The sequence below is a fragment of the Nansenia antarctica genome, assembly GCF_963989245.1.
Source record: "Nansenia antarctica genome assembly, contig: SCAFFOLD_287, whole genome shotgun sequence".
Lineage (NCBI taxonomy): Eukaryota > Metazoa > Chordata > Actinopteri > Argentiniformes > Microstomatidae > Nansenia > Nansenia antarctica.
In genome coordinates this window covers 22,501-35,928 of record NW_027662756.1, presented here as the reverse complement: position 1 = coordinate 35,928, position 13,428 = coordinate 22,501, and the positions used below count along the sequence as shown (strand labels likewise).

Below are 13,428 nucleotides of genomic sequence, written 5' to 3'. Positions count from 1 at the left end.
CAGAGTATGACTCCTCAGGGTCTGATTCTCTGAAAGCTGCATGCCGTGTATAATTGTAACGGTGAAGATTGTATTGTTTTTCTACAGCTACCGTTTCAGTGCAGATGAGGCTACAGGTTTTGCTTGTTGGCCAGATGAATGCGTACTTGTCAGTCCAGTCCTCATTAAAGCTGCGTTTTTTACACGTCAATTCATAGCTTTCAGTCACGTGGTTTCTTCCCTAGCAACCACCAACCTGACGGCAAAAAGTATCATAGCAACATCGCTCAAAATGGCGAGTGGACGCAATTTACCGGCTGCCTACTATTTAGACCACCTCACCCATGAAGAACTATCAAGATACACGACGGTGATAGGAGAGTAGGATTGACACCATTCAAATGGTTTGGAATTCCCTGGCTTCTCCTCTATCCGGACACATTGGAATTATTTTCCTAACCCCCGGAGAATCAAAGTTATAACCCGCAAAAGGTGCTTCCTTGACCAGCTTTGTCCGTGAATAACACCGGTTATGGAGGTGGTACAAACACAAGACTATTATTGCTAAATTCACCATCGGTCTACGGTCATTTTGAGCCCTTAACCACCTCGCTGACACCCCGAGAAGATATACTTTTAATATGAAACTCGATCAACCGGGAGTTCTACCGCTGCTGGACGAAACTCCCAACTCCCACTGTTAGCGGGGCGAGGGAATATTTATATCCGGGAATTCGCTCCTTGCTGTGTCCATGGTGATAGGAGTGGAGGATCGACTCCATTCAAAAACTTTTGGATTCCCTGGCTTCTCCTCTTTCCGGACACGTTGGAATTATTTTCCTAACCCACGGGAAATCAAAGTTATTAACCCGCAAAAAGTGGGTTTTGCCCGTGGGTTTTGCCCGTGGGTTTTGCCCGCAAAAAGTGCCTTTTGCCCGTCAGGTAGGCGTTTCCACTATGCTGTGACGTCACATGAAAGCTATGAATTTTACGCTTCAGGTTCTCTCTTTGAGACACTTTGCTTGATTGATAACTGAAAATTATTACAATGAAGTGAAGCCAAAATATCTTGATCGCCCCCTGGTGGCTGGCTGCAGTATAGGTGTCAGGAGTCTGTTAAAACTGATAATAAGCCACTAATAACATATATTTGTAAGAAAGTGAAAATATTAAACAATAATATGCTAATTATGCACAAATAAAATAAATAAATAAATATAAGTCCGGCCCCCACAGTGAATGCTTCGAAAAATTCTGTCCCTTGGACAAATGTAGTTGGTGACCCCTGGTGTATGGTGTGTGTGTGTGTGTGTGTGTGTGTGGTGTGTGTGTATGGTGTGTGTGTGTGTGTGTGTGTGTGTGTGTATGGTGTCACTCCTCTCCTCCACCTCCTCAGTCCTCACTCCTCTCCTCCAGCTGCTGGGGAGGGAGGGGGGGAGAGAGGGAGGAGGGAGGAGGGAGAGAGGGAGGAGGGAGGGAGGGAGAGAGGGAGGAGGGAGGGAGGGAGGGAGGAGGGAGGGAGGAGGGAGGGAGGGAGAGAGGGAGGAGGGAGGAGGGAGAGAGGGGAGGGAGGGAGAGAGGGAGGAGGAGGGAGGGAGGAGGGAGGGAGAGAGGGAGGAGGGAGGGAGAGAGGGAGGGAGAGAGGGAGGAGGGGAGGGAGAGAGGGAGGAGGGTGTCAGGCGCTGAGGTGATCAGGATGCAGTAAGACTGAACTCATGAGGCAGATTAGAGAGAACAAACTCTCTCTCTCTCTGTGTCTCTCTCTTTCTCTCTGTCTCTCACTCTCTGTCTGTCCTCTTTCTCTCTCTCTCTCTCTCTGTCTCTCTCTCTCTCTCTCTCTCTGTCTCTCTCTCTCTCTCTCACTCTCTGTCTGTCTCTTTCTCTCTCTCTCTCTCTCTCTCTCTCTCTGTCTCTCTCTCTCTCTCTCTCTCTCTCTGTCTCTCTCTCTCTCTGTCTCTCTCTCTGTCTCTCTCTCTCTCTGTGTCTCTCTCTGTCTCTCTCTCTTTCTCTCTGTCTCTCACTCTCTGTCTGTCTCTTTCTCTCTCTCTCTCTCTCTCTCTCTCTCTCTGTCTCTCTCTCTCTCTCTCTCTCTGTCTCTTCTCTCTTCTCTCTCTCTCTCTCTCTCTCTCCCTTCCTCTCTCTCTCTCTCTCTCTCCCTCCCTCCCCTCCCTCCTCCTCCCCCCTCCTCCCTCCCTCCCTCCCTCCCTCTCTCTGGGGAGACCTGGACCCCTGGAATGTCTATAGCTGTGCTGTCTAAGGACAAGGCCATAACACACACACACACACACACACACACACACACACACTCACTAAGCTACACTAAGCAATGACTTGTGAGATTTACCCTTCAGTGGCCTTCCAGAGCTGCAAAGAGGCTTAGAGTGTGAGTGTGTGTGTGTGTGTGTGTGTGTGTGTGTGTGTGTGTGTGTGTGTGTGTGTGAGAGTGTGTGTGTGTGTGTGTGTGTGGTACCTTCAGCAGGTCAAAGAGGGAGGGAGGGAGGGAGGGAGGAGGGTGGGAGGGAGGGAGGGGAGGGAGGGAGGAGGGGGAGGGAGGGAGGAGGGGGGAGGGGGGAGGGAGGGAGGGAGGGAGGAGGGGGAGGGGGAGGGAGGGAAGGAGGGGGATGGGGAGGGAGGGGGGAGGGGGAGGGGGAGGGAGGGAGGGAGGGAGGAGGGAGGGGGGAGGGAGGGAGGGAGGGAGGGAGGAGGGGGAGGGAGGGAGGGAGGGGGGAGGGGGAGGGAGGGAGGGAGGGTAGGAGGGGGAGGGGGAGGGAGGGAGGAGGGGGATGGGGAGGGAGGAGGGGGGAGGGGGGGGGGGGAGGAAGGGAGGGAGGGAGGAGGGGTGGAGGGGGGATAAAAATAAAGCCGCGTTTCAGGCAACTCGTGATTGGGATTCAAGCCTCAGGTGATTCCTCAAACGAGGATCAGGCTTGTGTCATCAGTGTTCACAGAACACCGGTTTTAGAAATCCTCGATATGGGTGCGTGCACGCCGACATAAAGAGCCCCGAAGAGTCAAACTGTCGAAATGAAGATACTCCACTCCGCAGCGGTCCTACTTATTGCGCAGCAGTCCTACTTATTGATCTTTATGAAGACGGACAAATAAAATGTAAAATAGTGCAATACTGCCGCAATTAACAAGGCGAGGGAAATGGTTTGGCAAGAAATTGCTGACCGATTAAATGCGTAGGTCATACTAGCCCCAGTTATTGTTATATGTTCATATTTTAATGAATGAATATTTACTACTGTGGTGATATCAGCAGCAGGCTACATACTCTACAATGGCTTCCTGTTAAGTTCAGAATAGATTTCAAGATCCTTCTGCTTGTTTATAAGGGTTAGGGTTAGGAAATCATCGTGGACTTCAGGAGGAAAAAGTCAGAGATCCAGCCCCTGCTCATCGACGGAGAGAGCGTGGAGAGAGTCTCAGCCCTCCGATTCCTGGGGGTGCACATACAGGATGACCTGTCCTGGAAGAACAACACAACAGCCACCATCAAGAAGGCACAACAGCGGCTCTACTTCCTGAGAGTCCTCAGGAAGAAACACATCAAGCAGGAGATAATGGTGGCCTACTACCGCGGCGCAGTGGAGAGCATCCTCACCTACGGCATCTGCAACTGGTTCTCCAGCTGCACAAATCAGGTGTAGTGCTGAGGCACAAATATGTACATTTCTAGCCTGCAAACTACGACACTTTAAATTAATGTGCAATAACACTATGTGCAATATGACAACCCTAGTCGTCTATCTGTACAGTATAGTATAGTGGATAGTGTACATAGCCTTTATTTATGTAAACCAGCTCCTTCCCTTCTTGTGTTTTTCTTTTTTTTCTTTTTTCTTTCCTAGCACCAGGGGAGCCACCCCTCCTAACATTTCGTTGTTTGGTACCTGTACTATAGCAATGACAATAAAGACCATTCATTCATTCATTCATTCATTCATTCATTCATTATAAAGCTCTCACTGGCATAGCACCAGAATATTTGAAAGACCTTTTGCTAGCATATCAGCCCAATAGAGCTCTCAGGTCTTCTACTAGCATATCAGCCCAATAGAGCTCTCAGGTCTTCTGCTAGCATATCAGCCCAATAGAGCTCTCAGGTCTTCTGCTAGCATATCAGCCCAATAGAGCTCTCAGGTCTTCTGCTAGCATATCAGCCCAATAGAGCTCTCAGGTCTTCTGACGGTGGTTTTCTCTGTGTACCACATGTACAAAAGAAGAGATTTGGTGAGGCTGCATTCTCATTTTATGCTCCAGATTGTGTCTCACTGCCAGTTTACATTAGGGATGCAACCTCAGCACATATGTTCAAGTCAAGACTAAAAACCCATCTTTTTAATATTGCCTTTAAATGACTAAATAATTAAATTAAGATTATAAAAACCCATCCTTTTAATATTGCATTTAAGTTACAAAATAATTAAATTAAGATTATATATTGATTAAAGCACTTTGAGCAGCAACGTTTGCAGGAAAAGCGCTATACAAATAAAGTTATTATTATTATTATTATTATTACATGCACAATCGGACTCGCGAACAGGGTTGCCAGGTGGGATTGACATTTTCCACCCTAACCACAGTCTAAAACCGCGAATTCCCCCCCAAAAAACGAGCCCATCTGGCAAGGATTTGTGGTCGTAAATATTGAACACATACAACATTTACGATTGTCGGCCCCGACCATTTTCAGGATATGTTGGTATTTGATCACCTGCTATATGTTAATGGTTTAACCGCTATTTTCTTTCTCCCTCTAGTTTTTGGTGAAATTACGTCGTTGTTTTGAGCGCGCGTGCGCGTTTCATGCGCGTGCACACGGAAAAAATCGCGCGAGCTTCGCGTGCTAGGATTGGCCTCACCGCCACTAATGTGAAAATTCCTGGAGGAAACACTGAATTATTTATCTATCACACTGTCAAACTATCTATCTATCTATCTCGTAAAAAGTGGGAACTAATATTTCCTAAAAGACACTTGACGGAACTGTCGTTCGGGATGTAGTTTCCGCCTGTGAGACATTTTTGACGCACGTATTACCTAAACCAGCCTGTAAGTCTGCTGGGGACCAGAATTACTCAGAAGGATTGGTTGCATAGCAACCAAGCAGCAAATTATTTGAGCCACATTGATGGAACCGACCGCAAGCTGAAATGATCGCCGATTAGAAAATAATCAGCCTGCTAGGAATGGGCCCCTGCTCACCTCCGCTCATTCTCTTGTTGTGCGTGTTCGCCCTGCGTGTGTCTGCGGCGGCCGCGAGGGGGAGTTCAGCTTCTCTCAGCATGCGCGTGCGTGCGTGCGCTAACGTCTTTTGTCCCAATGACAAGCCCGTCACGTGTCATTTCTTCATTCAGCCCGTCACGTGTCATTTCTTCATTCAGCCCGTCACGTGTAATTTCTTCATTCAGCCCGTCACGTGTCATTTCTTCATTCAGCCAAAGAGTTCAGAGTTCAGAGTTCATATGTTCGATAGAAGAAGACATTTGAATGTTGATCCTCAGGTATACATATATACACTGAGTTAGTGGTATAGTACTACTGGTCCATTAAATGACGTAGGCTCGTCGTCACAAAGAACTTCACTTGTCATCTCGTCTCACGGTGACATGATAGCAGGCTGAGTCGCAGGTTCTGGTTTAGCTCTCACGCATGCAAGACAGATTCGACTCACGACCCTCTGTAGCGCATTCCTCTCTGCGGCTGTGCAGCTGGAGAACCACACGCAGATGCAGTAGGTGAGGATGCTCTCCACTGCGCAGCGGTAGAAGGTCACCAGCATCTCCTGTCTTTCCCGAGGACTCTCAGGAAGTAGAGCCGCTGTTGTGCCTTCTTGATGATGGCTGCTGTGTTGATCTTCCAGGACAGGTCATCCTGTATGTGCACCCCCAGGAATCGGAGGGTTGAGACTCTCTCCACGCTCCCTCCATCGACGAGCAGGGGCTGGACCTCAGATTTTTTCCTCCTGAAGTCCACGATGATTTCCTGGTTCTTTGACTGGTTCAGCAGCAGGTTGTTAACCTTGCACAGCTTGCCCAGCTGCTCCACCTCATCCCTGTACGCCGCCTCGTCCCCCCCCGAGATGCAGCCCACCACGGTGGTGTCGTCTGCAAACTTTACGATGGAGTTGCTGGGGTGGACGGGGGTGAAGTCGTAGGTGTAGAGGTTGTAGAGGATGGGGCTTAGCACGCAGCCCTGAGGGGACCCAGTGCTGAGTCTGAGGGCTGTGGATGTGTGGGAGCCCACCCGCACCCTCTGGGGGCGGTCAGACAGGAAGTCCTTGATCCATGCACATATAGAGTGTGATAGTCCCAGGTCTAGTAGTTTGGTCACTAGCCTGTCTGGAAGGATGGTGTTGAAGGCAGAGCTGAAGTCCACAAAGAGCAGTCTCGCGTAGCTGTTTCCCCTCTCCAGGTGGGATAGAGTGGCGTGGAGAGTCGTCGCGATGGCGTCCTCTGTGGACCTGTTGGCTCTGTAGGCGAACTGGTATGGATCCAGGTTGGGCGGGAGGCGTGTGACTATGTGGCTATGTTATATACGCAACACCTCCCAGCAGAGCCAGTTATATACTCAACACCTCCCAACAGAGCCAGTTATATACTCAACACCTCCCAGCAGAGCCAGATTGAGTCAGTAGACCAGTATGTTGCAAACTTCAGGAAGCTAGCACATACATGTGACGGGTAGTGGGGGGCCTTAGGGCATTATAAGGGCTGTTTGGTTCAGATTCTTCCAAAAGTACCAAATTTGGCCCAGATGTTGTCCATACCATGATACACCTGATCATACACATGATCACCTGATACATTTTTGATGGCCGCCAAGATGGCCATATTTGAAAAATCCAATATGGCTGCCACCAAAAAAACAAAAAGGACTAGAATCATAAATGATTCCACTTTTTAGTTTTTTTGGGGGTCCTGTAATCTGATTCTGATGTTTTTTCAATGATTTGAGGTCAAGTTTACCCCTCAAAGTTAGAATAAAGGTCATTTGTGGGTCAAATCCAATATTATTATTTTCGGAAATAATGTTTTGCTCTACAACATTATATGTTTGAACTTGTCTGTTAGAGACAGGGGATTGTTTTAGATGCTGCACCTGCAGTTCTATTCGTTGCCTAGCAACCTTATTTAAATGCTCTGTTTACAGTTGACATTATAGCAGTTGATGCAGCAAGCAGTAGGCCTAAAAGTTATTTCATTGTTTTTCTTCGTTTGAACCTTGCTGTAGATATATCTGTGAGTATCAGTATTTACCTGTTTTAATGTGATTAATGTAGCTAAAGTATAAATAAAAATGTGTTAGTTTCTATTTGTTGTTTTGATGTTGTTAGCCTATCTTAACCTAGAAGCTAATTCAAACTTACGTTATTCCCCTAGCTATATCCTATGTATCCATACCTTGTTTCTATGTACATTTTCTGGTTGACCTACTTACCTGGATAATAAGCAATAAGAAATGTTAAAGCAAATTATATATAAATGTCATTGTTATGTAACATATTTATGTTAAAAGTAATCTGCAACGTTTGTGTAACCTAATCTAACTAGCCTACTTGACAGTTAGTCAAGTCTGCACATAAAAGAGCCATAAGGTTAATTCATAATTCCGGTTATAGAGATCACACAAATTCATTATTCTTAAAATCAAAAACATTAAAATTCACGGATCTGGTCCACCTTCTAACAGCACAAATAATGTATAAAGCAAATAACAATCTACTCCCTAGGAATATTCAAAAATTGTTTTTTGATAGAGATGGGAGTTATAATTTGAGGGGGGAGTTACATTTAAAACATATTTATGTACGTACAACGTTAACAAGTTTTTGTATTTCTATATGTGGAGTGAAGCTGTGGAACGGATTGAGTGTGGAGCTAAAGCGGTGTCCAAGCATGACCCAGTTCAAAAAGCGGTATAAAAACATGGTTTTCACCAGGTACGAGGAGGAAGAAGGGCTTTGATAGTCACCAGTTGTTTTCACAGATTATTTGTTTATTTACATGATCTGTTTTCTATTGTTGGTCAATATGTAAATATGTAAATACATTTGATTTAATAATAAAAAAATAATATATATACAGTATATATTTATATTGAAGTCAACTGCTGATTATTATTTTTTAATTTTTTTTATACTTTATTGCAGGACTTTACATTACATTTCACAAGTTCATTTCACACACTTTACAAGTTTTCTTCACTTGTTTAAGTTCATCCTGCATCATTTTTGTTTGTTTTTTTATTTTTTATAAAGAGAACAAGAAATAAAGAAAATAAAGAATAGAGACTAAGGAGAAAATATAGAAAAAAAAAGAGAGAAATTATAGGGATAGAAATAGAAAAGTAAGAGACAAAGGGAGGGGGGTGGGAGGGGTGGGATCGGGGAGGGTTGGGGGGGGGGGCTTCCTTCCTACTCATTCATTCGGTCCATTTACTCCAGTTCATAGTGAATTGCTCTTCACGGCCTCCCACTTTGCAAGTAATTCTTTCCATTTCTTTTATCTCTTCAACAGTTTTTTTCCAATTATTAACAGATGGTGGGTTTAAGTCCAACCATTTACGTGTGATTTGCTTTAAAGACGCGATACGTAGTATGGTGTACAAATATTTATCTCCCTCTCTGTATATATCTAATGGAATAAGACCGAGTATAATATTGACTGGATGTATAGGATTTTGTAAGGTAAATGTATTTTTTATTTTTACTTGAACTGCCCCTCCCAAAACCTTTTCAATTTAGGGCATGTATAGAAAATGTGTGTGTGATTGGCTTCTCGTTCCGTACATTTCCTCCAGCATTCTGCATTGCCTGTTGGCCTATATTTTGACAACATTTCCGGTGTTAGGAAGATCTTCATATTTATTTTCCAAGCAAATTCTTTCCAGAATTTTGATTGTGTTGTCTTAAATATTCTTTTGCATGCTTCTTTCCAATCGTCATCCGTAATTGTTATTGCTAATTCGTTTTCCTATTTTTCTTTAGTGTTATCTTCTTGTATCTTGATTTCTTGCATGATTTTGTAAATTTTTGAGATTTTTGTCTTTTCACTGTTTCTATTTTTGATCAGATATTCCATTAGTATATGTGATCTTTGTTCCTGTCTCCTCTGCTGTGTTATAAGGTAGCTTCTAATTTGTAAGTACTTTAAAAAATGGCTATTACTTATATTAAATGTATTAACTAAGGTTTCAAATGAGTCTATCATGTCATTTGTAACCATCTGTGAGTACACCTGTAGTCCCTTCCTAGTCCATTCTTCTAATATTTTGTCTGTTTTATTAGGTAAAAAGTCTGGGTCACTGGCTATCTCTCTCAAATAAATACATTTGTCATCACATTTATACATTTTACGAATAGTTTTCCAATTTTTGAGGGTATATTCTATGCATCTGTTATTTCCACTATATTTTTGAATATCCTTTAGACTCAGAAAAGGTAATGTTCCTATTGATATTGATATTGCTTGTTTTTCTATGTCTTTCCATTTGGTTTGAACCAAGTTATTCATCCATTTCATTATTGTATCTATTTGAGTTGCATGGAAATAGGACTTTAGATCAGGGAAATTAAACCCTCCTTTTTCTCTGGTTTGAGTTAGTATACTAAGTTTTTTCCGTTTACTTTTGTAGTTCCAAATGAAATTTGAGAGCATTGTATTCCATTTTTTGAAGCTACGCTGTGGAATGGGAACTGGTAATGTTTGAAATAAAAACAGAAACTGTGGGAGGATCATCATTTTGACGCTTTCTACTCTACTCATTAAGGATTCAGGTGTTATCTTCCATCTATTAAGATCTTCTCGTATTTTATTTTCAAGGGCTTGATAATTGTCGGTGTATAATGTTGTTATATCTCCAGTAAGATAGATTCCTAAATATTTGATTTTCTTTGCATCCCATTTCAACTTGTATTTTTCCTTAATTTCCGAATCTATCTGTTCTCCAATTGTTAATACTTCACACTTACTTTCATTTAGTTTATAACCAGAGTGTTTACTATATTCTGTAATTGCTTCCATTAGGCTTGGTAAGGATTGGGCTGGTGATGTTAAATAAACAACCACGTCATCTGCATATAATGCCAGTTTGTGCTGTTCCTCTTTTATCGTTATGCCTTTGATGGTATTATTTTTCCTTATACTTTCTGCTAGTCCTTCCATGCATATAGCAAATATAACTGCTGAGAGTGGGTCTCCTTGTCTTGTACCTTTATAGATTGGAAATCTTCTGGATATTGTGCCATTTACTTTTACTCTTGACACTGGATTTTTATACATTCCTTGAAGCCATTTATTAAAATTCTCATGAAATCCAAAGCTTCTTACAATTTCAAACATAAATGGCCATAGCACTCTGTCAAATGCTTTTTCTGCATACAGTGTTAAGAGTAGAAGGTTTGCACCATTGTTTTGTGCGTAGTCCATTATATTTAACGTCCTCCTTATATTATCTGACAACAGCCTACCTGGTATAAAACCACATTGGTCGCTGTCTATTATATCTGGCACGATGTCCTTTAACCTATTGGCAATAATGGCTGTTACTATTTTATGGTCCGAATTCAGTAGTGATATTGGCCTGTAAGACGAACATTCAGTAGCGTCCTTACCTTCTTTATGTATAACCGTTATTATAGATGAGTTCCAAGTAGTTGCCCAATTTCCCGTTTGTAATACAAACTTATATGCTTGTAAAAGTAGTGGTATCAATTGTTTTTGAAAAGTTTTATAAAATTCATTAGTATATCCATCATCACCTGGTGTTTTCCCCATTTTAAGATTATTTATTTGTTGTTGTATTTCATTTACTGTGATGTCCTTAATGAGCTGTTCATTTTTTGATCTTGTTACTTGCTTTAAGTTTAACTTAAGCTATTTTATCCTTTTCCGTTATTGTTCCAGAGCCTTCTACAGTCTTCAATTTCGAAATGTGTGCTTTTTTAGTCTGTGTCTTAAGTCGATATGCTAGGAGTTTTAAAGACTTAGGTCCTCCATCGTAATATTTCTGTTTGGTGTATGTCATTAATTTCTCCACTTCCTCTGTACGGATTTTATCCAACTCCTTATACTTCTTTTTTAATTCATTTTTTACTATTATTTCATTTGTATTTTTAAATTTGTCTTCCAAGTGTTGTATTTGTTGTTCAAGTATTTTCTGTTTTTGTTGTGTTTGATTATTAATTATTAATCGCTGTTTATTGGAGAAGGGGTAGGATTAAATAAGCTTATGCTTCTTCCTACATGTGAAGTAAATAGTGTTTTTTGTTTAGTTTAGTTTTTTCTTGTTTTTGTTTTGTTTTGTTTTGTTTTTTTCTTGTTTTTGTTTTGTCTTTTGTTGTTAGAACTATTTCTCTCTACACATGTTCGAAATAAATGCTTTCATTCATAACTAATAGGTCTATATTGATATACTGTTATCGCTATCATTTTCGCATGTGGGCTTTGCTTTGCCCCTGTGCCGTGGATCCTATCAATGTTGAGACCAGACCCATGCCCTTGTGTTCAGGGGCCCATTCCACTAAGGTCGATTATCTTCTAAGCCTCGATAAAGTTCTAAGCCTCGATAATGTTAGCTTGCGTTCGGTTCCATCAATGTGGCTCAAATAATTCGCTGCTTGGTTGAGCTCCTTCTGAGTCAGATATAATTAGCCTGGTCGCGACCAGGCTAAAACACTGGCTAAAGTAAGACGCGCGATAGATAGTTTGATTGTGTGATAGATAAGTTGATATTTTGAAAGTGTGATAGATAGATCGATAGATCAATAAATAAAAGAGTGTGTAAAAAACTTGCATTGCTGTCATCACAGTGGTCTGGCTGGCGTAGTGGTTAAGGCAGCCGGCTGGAGTTCCAAAGGTTGCGAGTTTGAGACTTGACTAAGTGATTTTTTATTTTGTTTTACATTTAACCGAAGATTTCATGCAAAGGCTTCAAACACCATTGTAATCGTGTCAGTTCTTGTAAATTAGCCTGCACCATAATTTTATAGCCTACATACTTTTTTAGATGAGATTTTAGATTAGATTCAGACAACGAAATGCAGTAAAAAGTGTGTCCGAAGAGGGATTCGAACCACCGTCTAAAAATGACGAATAAATACTGTGGCAGCGGTCGATACCACTAGGCCATCGTGGCGTTATGACGGTTTGTAGCCTGCTGCTGATATCGCCACAGTAGTAATATTCATTTATTAAAATATGAACATATAACAATAACTAGGGCTAGTATGACCTACGCATTTAATCGGTCAGCAATTTCTTGCCAAACCATTTCCCTCGCCTTGTTAATTGCGGCAGTATTGCACTATTTTACATCTTATTTTTCCGTCTTCATAAAGATCAATAATTCGGAATGCTGTGCAAATGTAGAACCCCTGCAGAGTGGAGTATCTTCATTTCGACAGATCGACTCTTCGGGGCTCTTTATGTCGGCGTGCACGCGCCCATATCGAAGATTTGTAAGCCGGTGTTCTGTGAACACTCATGACACAAGCCTGATCCTCATTCGAGGAATCACCTGAGGCTTGAATTCCAATCCCGAGTTGCCTGATCGCCTGATTTATTTCAATCGCCGCTATACTGATCCACCTATAGTGGAATGGCCCCCAGTCCAGTTCTGACACCATGTTAAAATGATTATGCAGATCCGGTTATAATCAAAGTCTTTACTCAGTTGTAGGGTTAGGGTAATACAGAAGTGACACCTTATGTCTGTGCTAGCATAGTAATGAATGAATCAACAAGCTCACTGGTAACACTGACTGCAGGTGCTGCTCTCGTAACATGTCCAAGACTATAATAAAAAATATATAATCACAAATTCACGCACATGCAATAAGAAAAACGACCTGTTATTTTTCATGTTTCGTTCAGTCAACAGGCTGAGGTTAAACTGTTTAATCTGTAACGTCAACATAGGCAGTTGTACAGGCAGATATACAGTATGTAAAACAAGTCCATTTTATTTTGTACAGTATTTACAAAACACACGTCACTATGGAAACAGGCAGGCCCTATTGTAGGCCTGCACCAGGGGAGGCTGCCAGGTGTAGAAATCGGAGGACAGGCTTCATTTCTACCCCCCCCAGCCTCTGAGGCTCTCACGCCACACAGCTGACCATCTGAACGCCACAAATAATCAATCATCAATAATCAATAATCAATAATCAATCATCAATAATCATCTTTAACACAAATAATAACATGAAGCCTTCAGACCACAGACATGACTAACAGACCACAGACATGACTAACCGATCACAGATCAGTTTGGCATCTCTCAGAATGTCTAAAATAAACAGTTTTATTGCTCAGTTACGTTTGTCTGTTTGTGAAGACGACACCTCACTGTCCTCTGCTGGACATCTGTCATGTACATGTATGTGAAGGTGTCATGTACATGTATGTGAAGGTGTCATGTACATGAATGTGAATCATA

General features: G+C 42.2%; 1 protein-coding gene across 1 annotated transcript in view; it reads right to left on the bottom strand.

The window, feature by feature from the left end:
* Nucleotides 1-12,881: 12,881 nt before the first annotated feature.
* Nucleotides 12,882-13,428, bottom strand: part of LOC308175469 (mitogen-activated protein kinase kinase kinase kinase 3-like) — a gene marked incomplete at its 5' end in the record, with an annotated part of 21,390 nt that continues 20,843 nt past the window's right edge. Inside the window, one exon of the mRNA XM_080551134.1 lies at nucleotides 12,882-13,428. This exon is cut by the window's right edge and continues 690 nt beyond it.